A 12,742-nucleotide genomic window follows, 5' to 3' on the forward strand; every position below is an offset into this window, starting at 1 on the left:
GACCTCTCTACTAATCATTGATTCATGTTCATCCAGCTGCATCAAACTACACCAATCCCCCCCTTTTTGCCTCCCACACTGGTGTGTGAGATTGAGCAGAAGTGCTAATTCTAATTTATTGAGTGTGGCTTTGATAATTACATTTAGAACTGGAGAAATTTAATTTTTTTTTCTTTTTTTTTATGTGGGGTTCTGTGTTCTTGGGTTTTTTTGGGTTTTTTTGCTTGTGGTTTTTCCTGGTGATTCATCTTCACTAATGATGTTCAATTCATCTGAGGTCAACTCACAAAAATGCAGTTTTTAGACTGTGACTGTGATGAAATGTGGAATGTGTGCTTTGGGTCCAGCCTTACTCAACTTCAGATTTCACTGGAATGAGAAATTCACCTGAAGCCAGAAATTGTTGTGGAAATTTCAAGTCCTTCCTCTGTGTAATTTGCAAACAGTGAAGTTGGATTTTTCTCCCCCTTCTGCTCATAAGGAGGGTGCCTGAGGCATTGTTTTCGAGAACAAAATGAAGATTTTTCTTGCCATTTCAGATACCACTGTTTTCCAATTGCACAGCCCAACTCCTGGGCTGGTTTTTGTCTTGAAAATTATGGGGTGGCCCTGCCTACACATTTGGTGGTTTGAACATCACTTGGCCTTTTAATGGGCTTTTTATGGACGGGTTGCTGCCATAAATTGTCAAGGGCCCATTAGTGCACGGCTTATTTCTGGAAAACTTCATTAAGGGGAAGTAGGAATAACTCTGTCTTTATTCTGCATTTCTAAAAATAACATGTAAAACATAACAGATGGCTTAATATTTTTATTTCACCATTTCAGCTGCGCTCACCTCGACCGCTCTTGACTGACGTTCCACGCAGGTGCCAACAGCCATTAATTTTAAAATAAGCTGCTTTGAAATCTGTCTTCATATTTACTCCCAAATCCATGCTTTGGACCTAAGGCAGGTTGGTTTTAATTAAAGATCCTGCAGGAACGCTCAGGCTGCAGCAAACGTTTGTGTTGATGCACATCCACCTCTGTTGGAAATGGGTTCTTTAATCCTGGGGAGCTGCAAAACCCCCATGGGAGCACCATGTGCTGGTGCGGTGGCCAAATGCGAGAAGCTCCATCTAAAATCGTCACAGTGGGAAAGGATTTGGGGTATTTGTAGAGGTTTCTGGGATTTGCTGTTGGATCACCTTCCCTGGCTCTGCTTTTACACCAAAAAAGCAAAGTAGGAGCAAACCTGAGGCTGGATTGTACAAATATTTCTGACGGCAGCCCTAAGGAATGGAAACTGCATGTCAGACCTCTCTCCCCTACATACCAGCCTGTTTAAAATAAATTTACATTTAAGGTCTGATATGAAACCCCTTGAAGTGAAGGGAGAGACTTTAATGCTCTTTGACTAAAATGCATTTAGCAGATCTCATATTTTCTGTGATTCTATTTCTGTAGCAGCTTTGGTGGGTTTTACTATTCCTGAGCACTTCCTGCAAGGCTTCCTCCACTTTCTTTTGTTATTATTATTTCTGCTCATGGTAATATCATAAATCTTTCCTCTGCTGTAATTCCAAGGCCCTACCTGATTTTCCTGCTTAAAATTCTCTTCTAATATTTGAGTTGTGCCCAAACACACCAGCCTGGCTTCTGAAAGCAGCTGGAATTAAAAACAAAACAACAAACAAACCATGAGTTCTGCTCTTTGCAAACATTATATTATTATTTTTTTTCTTTGACTTTATATAGTATTTCTGCTGAAGTTCTGGAGGTAAATTGGCTTCATATCTGCTGTCCTTGTGTCTTAGTCCATGGAAGAGCAAAACTCTTTCCTGCAGCAAACACTGCTGGAATGCAGGGTGTCAATACCAGGCATTTGCTGCTTATACACAGAGGGTTCTCCTTCTTTTCTGGAGAGTTTATTAAAAATAATTATTCGAGGAAAAATATTTTCTGTGTATCCAGAAGGCAAATACTCTGGTAGTATTGGGTCAGTGAATTCACTGTTGTAGCTTAAACCACAAATTTGCCGCTTGCAAGGGGTAGAAAATAATGATCAGCAACACCCAGATGTTGCAGGTCACCTAAATTCCAGGGAGCCATCCCAGAGCTGTGGAATGGGAGCCTTTGTGATCCAATTTTAGGGCCTTTTTTGTTTTAATGTCATTTTCCCTTCTCTCTCAAGCTCTTCTCCTTCCCACCCCTTTCAAATTTTAACCACCTTATATTTTGATATATCTTTCCTTCCTCTGGCTAGAAATGAAGAACTCAGCCAGACCCAGAATCTGGAACTGCAGCAGAAGTTTAGGGTCACCCTTAAATCTTTAAGTCCTGTTTTAAGGAAAAGTTTAGTGGTGGTGAATGTGTGGAAAACATCTAGAGTAAGTCAATCTTTACCAAGAAAAAAAGAGGAAAATTACATTGTAAATGTCCAACACAATTGCAGTCACCACAATGATTGCAGTCACCATCACTAGAATATTCCAGATATTGATGTAACATTTTCTTGGCCACTACAATGTTCTGCTGGTTTCTCTTGCAGGTTTTAGTGGTAATTTTGGTGTGTTTGGGGGAGGTGGATTAACACTGCTTTGTTTGTAATCGTGGAAGGCTTGGGGTGCACTTTCTGCTTTAATGTAATCATGCCTCGTGGATAGAGCCCAGCAGCTTCCCAAGGCTTGCTCACATCCCTGTGGGACACTCAGCTGAGACAAACATGTATCTGGTTTATTGAACACGATGGAGCACCTGCAGGATCGGGATTCCTGCGCAGAGCCACAGCAGCCCTGGGTTTGGAGATGGCTGGAGAGGCAGTGGGCTGGGTGGGATGTGCCCAGCTTGCAGGACACTGGTGGCACTGATGGGCTGGGATCCAGCTGCCTCCTGCTCCTCCTCCCCTCTACAAAGGCTGCTGGGTGAAGGTTTGATAATCCCCAGCTCCCATTCGGTGGAGAACTAAATGAGATATTTTATTTACTTCTCATCTAACAGCTCTGCTGTCCTGCACTTGTACCAGACAAAGCCAGCAGCACACTGAGGAGAACACACCAAAACTGGCACAGCTTCCTTTCCTTTCCTTTCCTTTCCTTTCCTTTCCTTTCCTTTCCTTTCCTTTCCTTTCCTTTCCTTTCCTTTCCTTTCCTTTCCTTTCCTTTCCTTTCCTTTCCTTTCCTTTCCTTTCCTTTCCTTTCCTTTCCTTTCCTTTCCTTTCCTTGAAATTTCCTTTCCTTGAAATTTCCTTTCCTTGAAATTTCCTTTCCTTGAAATTTCCTTTCCTTGAAATTTCCTTGAAATTTCCTTTCCTTGAAATTTCCTTTCCTTTCCTTGAAATTTCCTTGAAATTTCCTTGACATTTCCTTTCCTTGAAATTTCCTTAAATTTCCTTTCCTTGAAACTTCCTTTCCCACTGATCCACAGCCTGCTGCAGTTGATGGCAATCCTGAGATCATTAAACAGCCTCTGGTTTTAATTAATTAAAAATGCCTCCTTCCATTTCCTTGCCCACCTGTGTCCTCCCTGCCCCTGCTGTTGGTTCCAGCTCTGAGTCCAAGGCCACCTCTGGGACCAGGGGGCCCTGAGCCACCTCAGGCTGCAGCTGGAGAGTGTCAGGAGCAATGTGACATAAAAATAAGCCTGACTTGTACCTAAACTCGGTATTTTTATAAGCCAGGCAGGAGGGGAATGATTCAGGACAGCACAAGGAAGTTCAGTGGGCACAGTTCTGTGAGGGAGCTCTGGAGACAGGGATTCATCTCCCACACCTCCTGCACCTGGGGATGTTGATTTAATTACTAGAGAGGCATCCCATGAAACTTGAGGCACCAAACTGTGGCATCTCTAGAAGCATCCTGAGGTCTTTGATGGAATAAAATCAGTTTTTGGAGTTTCCCTTTGGAGTTGCCCTGCTCTTCTCATTGACCTCATTGCTCATTGCTTCCCTGACCGCAGGGGGAGGCTGGGGGGATGTTGGTCACTTCTCCCGGGGAACAGGGACAGAAAAAGGGGAAATGGCTTCAAGCTGTGCCTGGGGAGGCTCAGGGTGGACAGCAGCAGGAATTTGCCCATGGAAAGGGAGCTCAGGCCTTGGCAGGGGCTGCCCAGGGAGCTTTGCAGTGCCCATCCCTGCAGGTGTGCCCTGGAGGTGGCACTGAGTGCTCTGGGCTGGGGACAAGGTGCAGACCAGTCACAGCTTGGACACAATGATTTTCGAGGTCTTTTCCAACCTTACTGATTCCAAGATTCCACTCTAAGATTCTCCAAGAAGCCCAGGGAAGCTGCACTTCCAAAGCAGGCACTGCCTTTTGGAGATCTTCCCGTGAAAACCTGGCCCCATGGAAATTGATGGGGAATTACCTCTGCCTGTCCAGACAGCTATTGAGCTCTAAGGAGCTTCTTAATTACAATCATTTAACACAAATGCTCCTTTTCAGGAATGGGAAATTGATCTGGCAGGCTGATAGAAACTGCAGGCTCTGTGTCTGCAGGAGATGGTGGGAGAAAAAGCAGGAAGGTAGGAAATACCCATCTCTCATTCTCCAAATAACTGCTCTGAGAAATAATTTGACAATTGCTCATTGTTCTAATGAACCCCTGCTCTTGATTATGACAAATACAAAATTACATGATAATTTCTCCTCTGCTTTCATTGACAAAGTTGTCTGTATTGACAAGACACAATGAGATTATTTTTTTTAAATGGGAAGCAAAAAAGCAGAGGATTTCCTGCAATGCTGCAAAGTGCTCTGAGCTGGAGAGGCTGAAGCAGGGATGGTTGTGATAAAGCACTGCAGAACAGTTGATTAGAGCATTGAATTAACGATGCTCTCGTGCAGGCTCTCATCATGCCATTCCTTCCCTCAGCCTCCTGTTTCACCCTTTCAATCTGCACATCATTGTTTTCTTGTCCAGAAGTGTTTTGGAGGTTTTCTGGGGGGTTTTGGGTGTTTTTATTTGGTTTTATTTTCTTTCTTTGGGTTTTTGGTTGTTGTTTTTGCTTTGTTTTGTTTTGTTTTTGAGAAATCAGCACAAATGCCAGCACTTTGCTGTCATCAGGAAACAAGCCCCAGTGTTCTGCTCCAGAGAGTCCCCCAAAAAAATCCTGTGCATGTTGTCTCCCTCAGGTCAGCCTCCAACAGTCTCTAGAGAGGAGAGGAAAGTGGGATAATCCAGACCAGCTGTACAAAGCTCTGATCCCCAGTGTTTGTTTGTCTCTGAGAAGCCATCACTGCTGTGGCAGTGGCAACCAGACCTGGGACGGCTCCTCCTGAAGGCACAGCTGAATCTAAAGACCCAACACAGGTCAAAGGGTATGGAATCAGATTAAATGAAATTAAGTCAAGATTGAGGCAGTTTCTGTGATGGGTTGTGGAACTGTATCCAAGGGTTTGTTGAAGAACCTCTCCCCACCCAAACTGTCTCTCACCTCCTTTAGCCACGGGGCACATGAGGATCAGGCCTCAAAGCCAAATGGAAATGTTCACATTTAGATTTATATTTGTACCCCAAACTCATAAAATCCCAGTGATGCCACAGGTTGGAGCTTTTCTATTATTCAGATTCTGTGCTGCTTTAGTGTGTAGGTCTGGGCTTCATATGATGGGATGGAGAGCTCTGTGCACAGAGCAGGGAGACAAAACAATTCCTGCTCCAGCTGGGCACCAAGGACAAATGATCCAAATCTCAGCCCAGGAGCACAAACACCATGGGCTGGAGAGAGAAAAACAAGCAGGGTGGGACTGCCTGGGCTAAAGCTGGAATGGGACAATGAACTGCAAGGTGCAAATGGAGCAGAACTGATCCCAGGGACAGACCCCGTGCCCGGCCGTGCATTTTGGGGCCATTTTGGTTCATCTTGGGTGCAGCCCTGGCTGGGCTCTGGTGCTGCCCAAGGTGCATCCATGGAGGAAATCCTTTTCATAAATCCCTGCTTTATTCTTTAGCTCTGCCCAGCCTCTGCTCTGGGGCAGCCTGCACAAGGCATCACCGGAATGGTTTGGGTTGAGTGGGACCTTAAAATCACCCAGTGCCACCCCTGCCATGGCAGGGACACCTCCCACTGTCCCAGGCTGCTCCAGCCCCAGTGTCCAACCTGGCCTTGGGCACTGCCAGGGATCCAGGGGCTCCACAGCTGCTCTGGGCACCCTGTGCCTCAGTTTTAGGATGAGTCAGAGCCTTCCTGGGGCTGGGAGGTTTTCCTGAGGGTGTGGATGTCCACAGAGGTGTCAGAGCCTGGAGCTGAGCTCCCTCACTATGGGCATGGCCAGAAAGGGTGGGGAGGTGGCAGTCAGGATTAATAAGAAGCTCCCTGGTTTAAGTATTTGAGCCTTCACTGTCTGCACTCACACACAGAGTTATTAATGCAGATGGTTTAAAAAAAAACCCCTTAAATCTCTGTGGAATCATAATTTACTCCTGTGCATTGCAAGCTGTGTGTGCAAATGTTAAGGGTTTTCTGGCTGCAAGGCTGGCTCTGCCCTTGGATAGACTCTGTTATTTTCCCACCAGAGTGAGACAAGAAAGTAAATGCTTCTTGGAAGTAAATAATTTCCAGCTGAAGACTGGTGGATATTGTGGATACAGACTTCCAGCTACCATTAACGTCTAACCTGAGGTTGTAACTGGAAAATAGCAGCAGAATGGGCTTTTGCCTTGTGGCTATTGTTTAATTCAAAGCTCTCTTGAGTAATACTCTAGAAAAAAACTTCTCTGACCAGCCCTTGGCACTTATGTTAAAGCTTCTTGTGCAACCTCTGGCATAAATTTGGGTTTCTGCAGTCAGGGCTGTGGAGAGCCCTTGCACTCATGGAGATTTTCGATGTGTTCAAGGCCAGCCTGCATGGGGCTCGAGGGAAGGTTCCCTGCCCATGGCAGGGGGCTGGAACAAGATGATTTTTAAGTTCTTTTCCAATCCAAACCATTCTTTGACTCTATAATTCTTCAATTTTACTGGGCATTGTGTGACTCTGAGGTTTTGCCTGGTTTTGAAGAACTTGAAAATCTCCCCGCTTTGTTTTTTTGTCCTGTGTCTGAGGACAGGATGTTCTGCTGGCCATAGGTAGGAGCTCGTGAATAGACTGCCAAAAAATGCACTTTAATGAGCTTTCCAAACGGAAGCAAGGTGTGTTTCCTCAGCTGCCAAACTCCCCTGGCCCTGGGGGACGTTCTGTGAGGCAGAGCATGGGTGAGGAGTGAAATGAGGAGGAGCTGGTGAGTTCAAGGAGGAGTTAAAGCTGCTCTGAGCCTCCTTATGGGCAGGATCCATACCTGCCATGCTAAGGACAGAAAAATTCCAGTCCCTTCACAAGAGTTTTGGTCACAGAGGTTTTTCCTCCTCCAGAACCTGCATGGACAGGGCTGATCCCATTGGTGTCCTGCAGAGTGTTGGGATGGGCTGCTTTGGGATGTCCTCTTGGCAGAGGCTCCACAACACAGTCATGAGGCTCTGTCAGGAGTCCTTGGGCATCATTAAAAATTGCAGTGCTGTGTGGAAAAACCTGGATTCAATAACCTCCAATTGTTCAATACTTCTATTCCAGCTATTAATAAAACATAAAAATTGTATTTTCAACATCAGCAGCATTCTAGCAAAGCATCTGGAGAAAACCTCCAAAAGCCAAGCAACCAAAAGCCAAAAAAATAATCTTCCAGAAAGTCAAGTGGGACTGAGATTAAAACTTTTCCTTTGGGTTTGCTGCCTGGTAAATCTGGGGTTTGTTCAGAAACATCACATTCTGCACCATTAATATATTAATACTTATATATTGATATATATTAATATATAAATATATATATTTATATAATATAAATATATATATTTATATAATAATATCCCCTTAATATATTGGGAATATTGTTTTCTAGTATCAAAATGCCTCCCCCAGTAAAAATTGTACATCCACATAAATGTAAAGCATTAATCTAAACCTTATATATTTTTTAAATCTGCCAGGGTTTCACTGTCCCACATGAAAAGTAACATCCTGGAGCAAGGAGGTGATGGAAACACTGAACAGGGTGCAAAGCTTTTAACAGCAATGAAAAACAAAGGAATTATACAATAGAAATGGGATCTTTGCAATGAGTCAAGCAATAACATAAATGAATTTATTTGGGAGAGCGTTAATATAAATCATTTTACTTCTTGCTTTTATAGAGGGATATAGACAAGTCCTGAATAAAACTGTTTTTATATGTAAAAATAGAATGGGAAGATCATGACAAACACAGTAATCCTACACCAACAGTGTCCAGAGTTCCTGAGAGGTGAAAGAAAGAACATAAAGCTTATACCTAAGCCTATAGTGAAATATTTGAATACATCCCTTGTGATGGGGATTTTATGAAAATGTAAATGAAATTCTGTTTCTCTGACATAGTTTGAAGGAGAGATCTTATTTTCCTTCCAAAGCGCCACGTTTCAACAAAATGACTACACAACAAGGCTCCAAACACATGCCTGTGAAAAAACAAGTCCTTTCTGCAGTGAAATTATGTATCTTGGGAAGCTCAAACTGAACGTGGTGCAAATGCACTGGCAGGAATCCCACGAAGAATTGAGCCTTTCTCTAATTGAGGCTGTGGTTGGGGGGCTTTTGGGTTGGTGTTGCTATAATTAATCCTTTCCTCATTTGCTTATGAGGCAAAATCATTTGGTAATGATCCGATGGCATTGTTGTGACACTGCAGGAGCCCTGCCTTATGTAAGGAAATCAATAACCTCAAGTATTGCAAATGCTTTGGGAACTGCCCTCAAGAAGGGTTGGCTCCTGTTACTTCTCATTTTTCCCACAGGAAAGTAATGAGTTCCCCAGCTTGTACTCACAGTTCAGGCCTTCATTCCCATATTCCCTGGGAGATAGGCTTGGAAATGGGAGGCCCAGCATTAAAATACCCAGGTCTCCATTTCCATAAAGGCTTAACTCATTAGTTCGCTCCAGAAGGGCAAAATGTGGATTTACAAGAAAAAGGAATTGTTATTCTCAGCAAGGAGTCCCTGCAGGGAATCACAGGATGGTTTGGGTTCAAAGGGACCTTAAGGATCATCAGGGACACCTTCCACCAGAGCCCCACCCAGGAATGCCCACCCGGGGCATTGCAGGAATAAATAAAAATCCCAATTAACTCTCGGCTAGGACTCACGTACGTGTTTGTCTCTTGCAGAATTCTTTGAAACAGAGAATTTATAAGCAAGAAGGAAGGCAGGCAGAGCAGGAAGCCAGTCCTGGTGTGATTTGATAGATTGCTGATAGTTAAAGGCACAACCCAGAGAGGCCAGGGATCTGGATTCCAAACCAATAACTCTCCATGTACCTATAGTTTACTGCCTATCAGCACCGAGGCAAGATCAGATAAATTTCATTTCCTTAATGAAAAACGAACATCCTGACACAGTGAACAGCCCAAAAGTGACTAATCCATCTCTATCTCCCCCTGTGAATAGTATTAATTATGTTGTTTGCTTTCCTAGACTAATTTTTTCCTAGTCTGAGGTAATGACTGCATATGTAGCTGCTAGAACGAGATAGGTATAGGTGAGCTGAGCCAGTGATTTACAACCCATCAGAGCAAGAAATGCATCCTGGCTGGTGGTGCATTATCACTAACCCAACACTTGCACTCTTTCTGTTGATTTAAGCTGCTCCCCAGCTGTCTGAGGAGAGGAGGGCTCTGTCAGGAGGGGTTTTTGCCATGAGCTGACCACGACGGACCGGCACAAACTCCACCCGTGCCCCTCAGCAGTGGGACAGCTCCCTGAGCTGAGAGTGCAGTTCCCTCCAAGAGCTTTTCTCCGCGAGTTTCCTGCAGGCAGAGCAGCCGAGGTTGGGCATTTCTCAATTTCTGCAGGGTATTTCTCACAGTTCCCTCCCTCCCTTCACGGGTGTTGTGTGTGTCCTGCTGGGGGATGCAGCAGGACCTGTAACACCGCACAGAGAACCGCTGCAAAACAGCCCTAAAAACCAACCCCGAGCGAGCTGCTGGAAAATCTGTCGTTTTTTAACCTCTTTGCTCCCAGCTCCTGCGTTCGTTCGGCCCAGGAAAGTTTGGTGGCCCTGCCTGAGTCCTCCCCTGGCTCCTGGCGCCCGGCAGGGAGCGGCTCGGGGGGGATTCTGACAGCGGTGGGAGCTTCTCCCGCTTTTCCCAGCGCAGAATTCCCGTTCCAAAGCCCCCGAGCCGCGCATCCCCCGCGCATCCCGCGCTGCCCCGGCCGCTGTCCGCGGTGCTGGAGTGGGGCCGGACCGCTCCGGCAGCCCCAGGCAGAGCCCCGGGGATGTCGGAGAGGTCGAGGAGCAGCGAGGGAAAGGGAGGCATCCTAAACATCCTAAGCAGCCGTGAGGAGCAATCCCCGAGGCAGACTCCCGGAGAAGATGCTCCGGCCACGGCGATGCGGGAGCCCCCGGCTCCCCGAACCCGCGGTCCCTTCCCCGCCGCGCTCCCCCGGCTCTTCGCCGCCCGCTTTCACCACGAGAGGAAACTTTTGTCCGGGGTATCTTTCTCCCCACCTTTGGCACCGCACCTGGCCGGGAAGGGACGGCGAGGGCCGGGGGCAGTGGAAGAAGGGGGTGGAAGAAGGGGAGTTCTCCCTTACTTATTTATTTATTTAGCTCTTTCCTCCCTCAGGTCGCCATGGTGATGCCGAGCTCGCTCTCCCTCCCAACAAGAGGAGACGGGCACCCCTCCGTGACCACCCCCGTGTGCCCGGGGGAGGCTGTGCCCTCCCTGACCGGCCCCGATCCCGGCTCGGGCTCCTCTCTCCGCCCGGCCCCGGCTCCGCTCATCCTCGCCCCGCTCCCGGCGCTGCCCTCCCGCCGGAGAAGTGAGACGGGAGCAGCGCAAACAGCATCGTCTCCCTGTTCCTCTCCCCTTCCCCGCTCTGAAGTTCTCCCCGGCTCGGGCACAGCCGGGCGGGACGCGGTTCCCGGTGCCGAGCCCCGGGGCCGGGGGAGGCGGCGCAGCCCCGGCCCCGTCGCGGCGGCGGCAGCGGCGCTTTTGCCCGAGGGCGTAGGGATGGGGCTCCCACTCGGGAGCGACGGCAGCGGGAAGCGGGGGGACCTCGGGGCCGCCCCGCCGAGCCCATCTCGGCCGCGGTTCTGCCGCCGCCACTTCGCCCCCGGCCCGGCGGGCAGCGGCCGCTCGCCCCCGGGTTACATAAGGAACGCGCCGCGCATCCCTCGGCACGGCCGCCGTGCCCGCTTGGGGGGCTCCGGGGGCTCGGGGGGCTCGGGGGGCTCAGGAAAGGCGGTTTTTGGGGCAGAGGAGGGAGATGGAGAAACGCGAGCCGTGAGGGCGCAGGCAGCAAAGCCGCTTACCCCGAGCATCCCCCGCGCAGCAGCGTCCCCTCGGGCAGGGCAGCCCCGCTTACCTGGCGGCTGCTGTCACTCCATGCCGGCTCCCCGCGGGACGGGACGGGGCAGGGCGGCTCTGCCCGGCGCTGCGGGGCTCCGGCTCCGTGCGCTCCGGCTGTCTGAGCGCCGCTGGCTGTCACACGGCCCCGAGGATGCTGTCGGGCGTCTCCATTCCCCACGCCCGCTCGCCCACCGCCGGGGGCCGCGGGGCTCGGCCGGAGCGGGCAGGGCTGTGCGGGGCTGTGCGGGGCTCCGAGCGGGGGCTGCGCTGGCCCGGCGGGCGCGGAGCGGAGCGCGGAGCGGAGCGCGGAGTTGGCGGCAGCAGCGCCCTCTGCGGGCGGCGCGGGGCGGCGGGGGCGGCGCGCTCCTTCCGCGGGGGCGGCCCCGCTCCGCCTGCGCCGCCCCCGCTGCGCTCCCTCCGCGGGATGGAGGGATGAATGGATGGATGGAGGGATGGAGGGATGGATGGATACCCCGCGCTGTCCCTCCCGCCGGGCTGCGGCTGCCTCGGGAGCGTCCCGCCTACCCCGGCGCTGCGCCCTCCCCGCGCAGGAATCGCGGAACGGTAGAACGGGTTTGGGTTGGAAGGGATCTTAAATATCGGTTAGTGCCATCCCCCTCCGGCCGTGGGCAGGGACACGTTGCACTCGCCACGTTTTCTCAGAGCTCCATCCAGCCCGGCCTCGGGGCTCCATCCAGCCCGGCCTCGGGGCTCCATCCAGCCTGGCCTCGGGGCTCCATCCAGGCCGGCCTTGGGCACTGCCGGGGATCCAGGGGCAGCCACAGATGCTCTGGGCATCCTTTACCCTCACGGCAAAGAGACAACCACAGGGGCACCCAGGGAACACCAGGGTTTGCGTCCCGCAGCTCTCTGGCACATAACCAGGGCTGATCTCACACCCCATCCCCTTTGGGGCACTTCCCAGCACTTTCACCCCTCTCCTCAGCGATGGATTCTTTGGCATTGCTTTCCCGCTCTCAGGCTCGGCTGGAATTGGCCAACAGCTCCCACATTCCTGCTTGGAACAGCTGCCAGCTGAACAGGCAGGTGCACACCTCCAGACACCAACAGATACTTTACTTCAACCTTCCTTGCTGAGAAAAACTGGCTGGAAAGTAGAGCCCAGAAGTCCTTTCCAGTCATCATCATCACATCACCATCATCATCATCATCATCATCATCATCAACTCATACTCCACCTGCTGAAAAGGTGAAATGCTTCACCTTTTGTGTCTGCACTGTGATAAATTACCCATATTCCAAACTTTTGCCCCTAGCCAGAGGGAAGCAGAATGGGATTGTGGATTTGCAGGCAATGTAAATGATAACAATTTGCACTTTCAAAGGTTTCTCTATAATTTTTTTGTCCTAGATCAGCAGCAAGCCCAGCTCCACACCCCATCTGTGC

At 49.5% G+C, this 12,742-nt stretch overlaps 1 protein-coding gene across 1 annotated transcript in view; it reads right to left on the reverse strand.

The window, feature by feature from the left end:
- Positions 1-11,599, reverse strand: part of KCNJ6 (potassium inwardly rectifying channel subfamily J member 6) — a 168,306-nt gene extending 156,707 nt beyond the window's left edge. Inside the window, exon 1 of the mRNA XM_030948862.1 lies at positions 11,351-11,599. The gene's annotated coding sequence lies outside the window, so the exon portion shown is untranslated. The remainder of the gene's footprint in view (positions 1-11,350) is intronic.
- Between the last annotated feature and the right edge of the window lie 1,143 nt (positions 11,600-12,742).

Source organism: Camarhynchus parvulus, chromosome 1 (genome assembly GCF_901933205.1).
Source record: "Camarhynchus parvulus chromosome 1, STF_HiC, whole genome shotgun sequence".
Taxonomy (NCBI): Eukaryota; Metazoa; Chordata; class Aves; order Passeriformes; family Thraupidae; genus Camarhynchus; species Camarhynchus parvulus.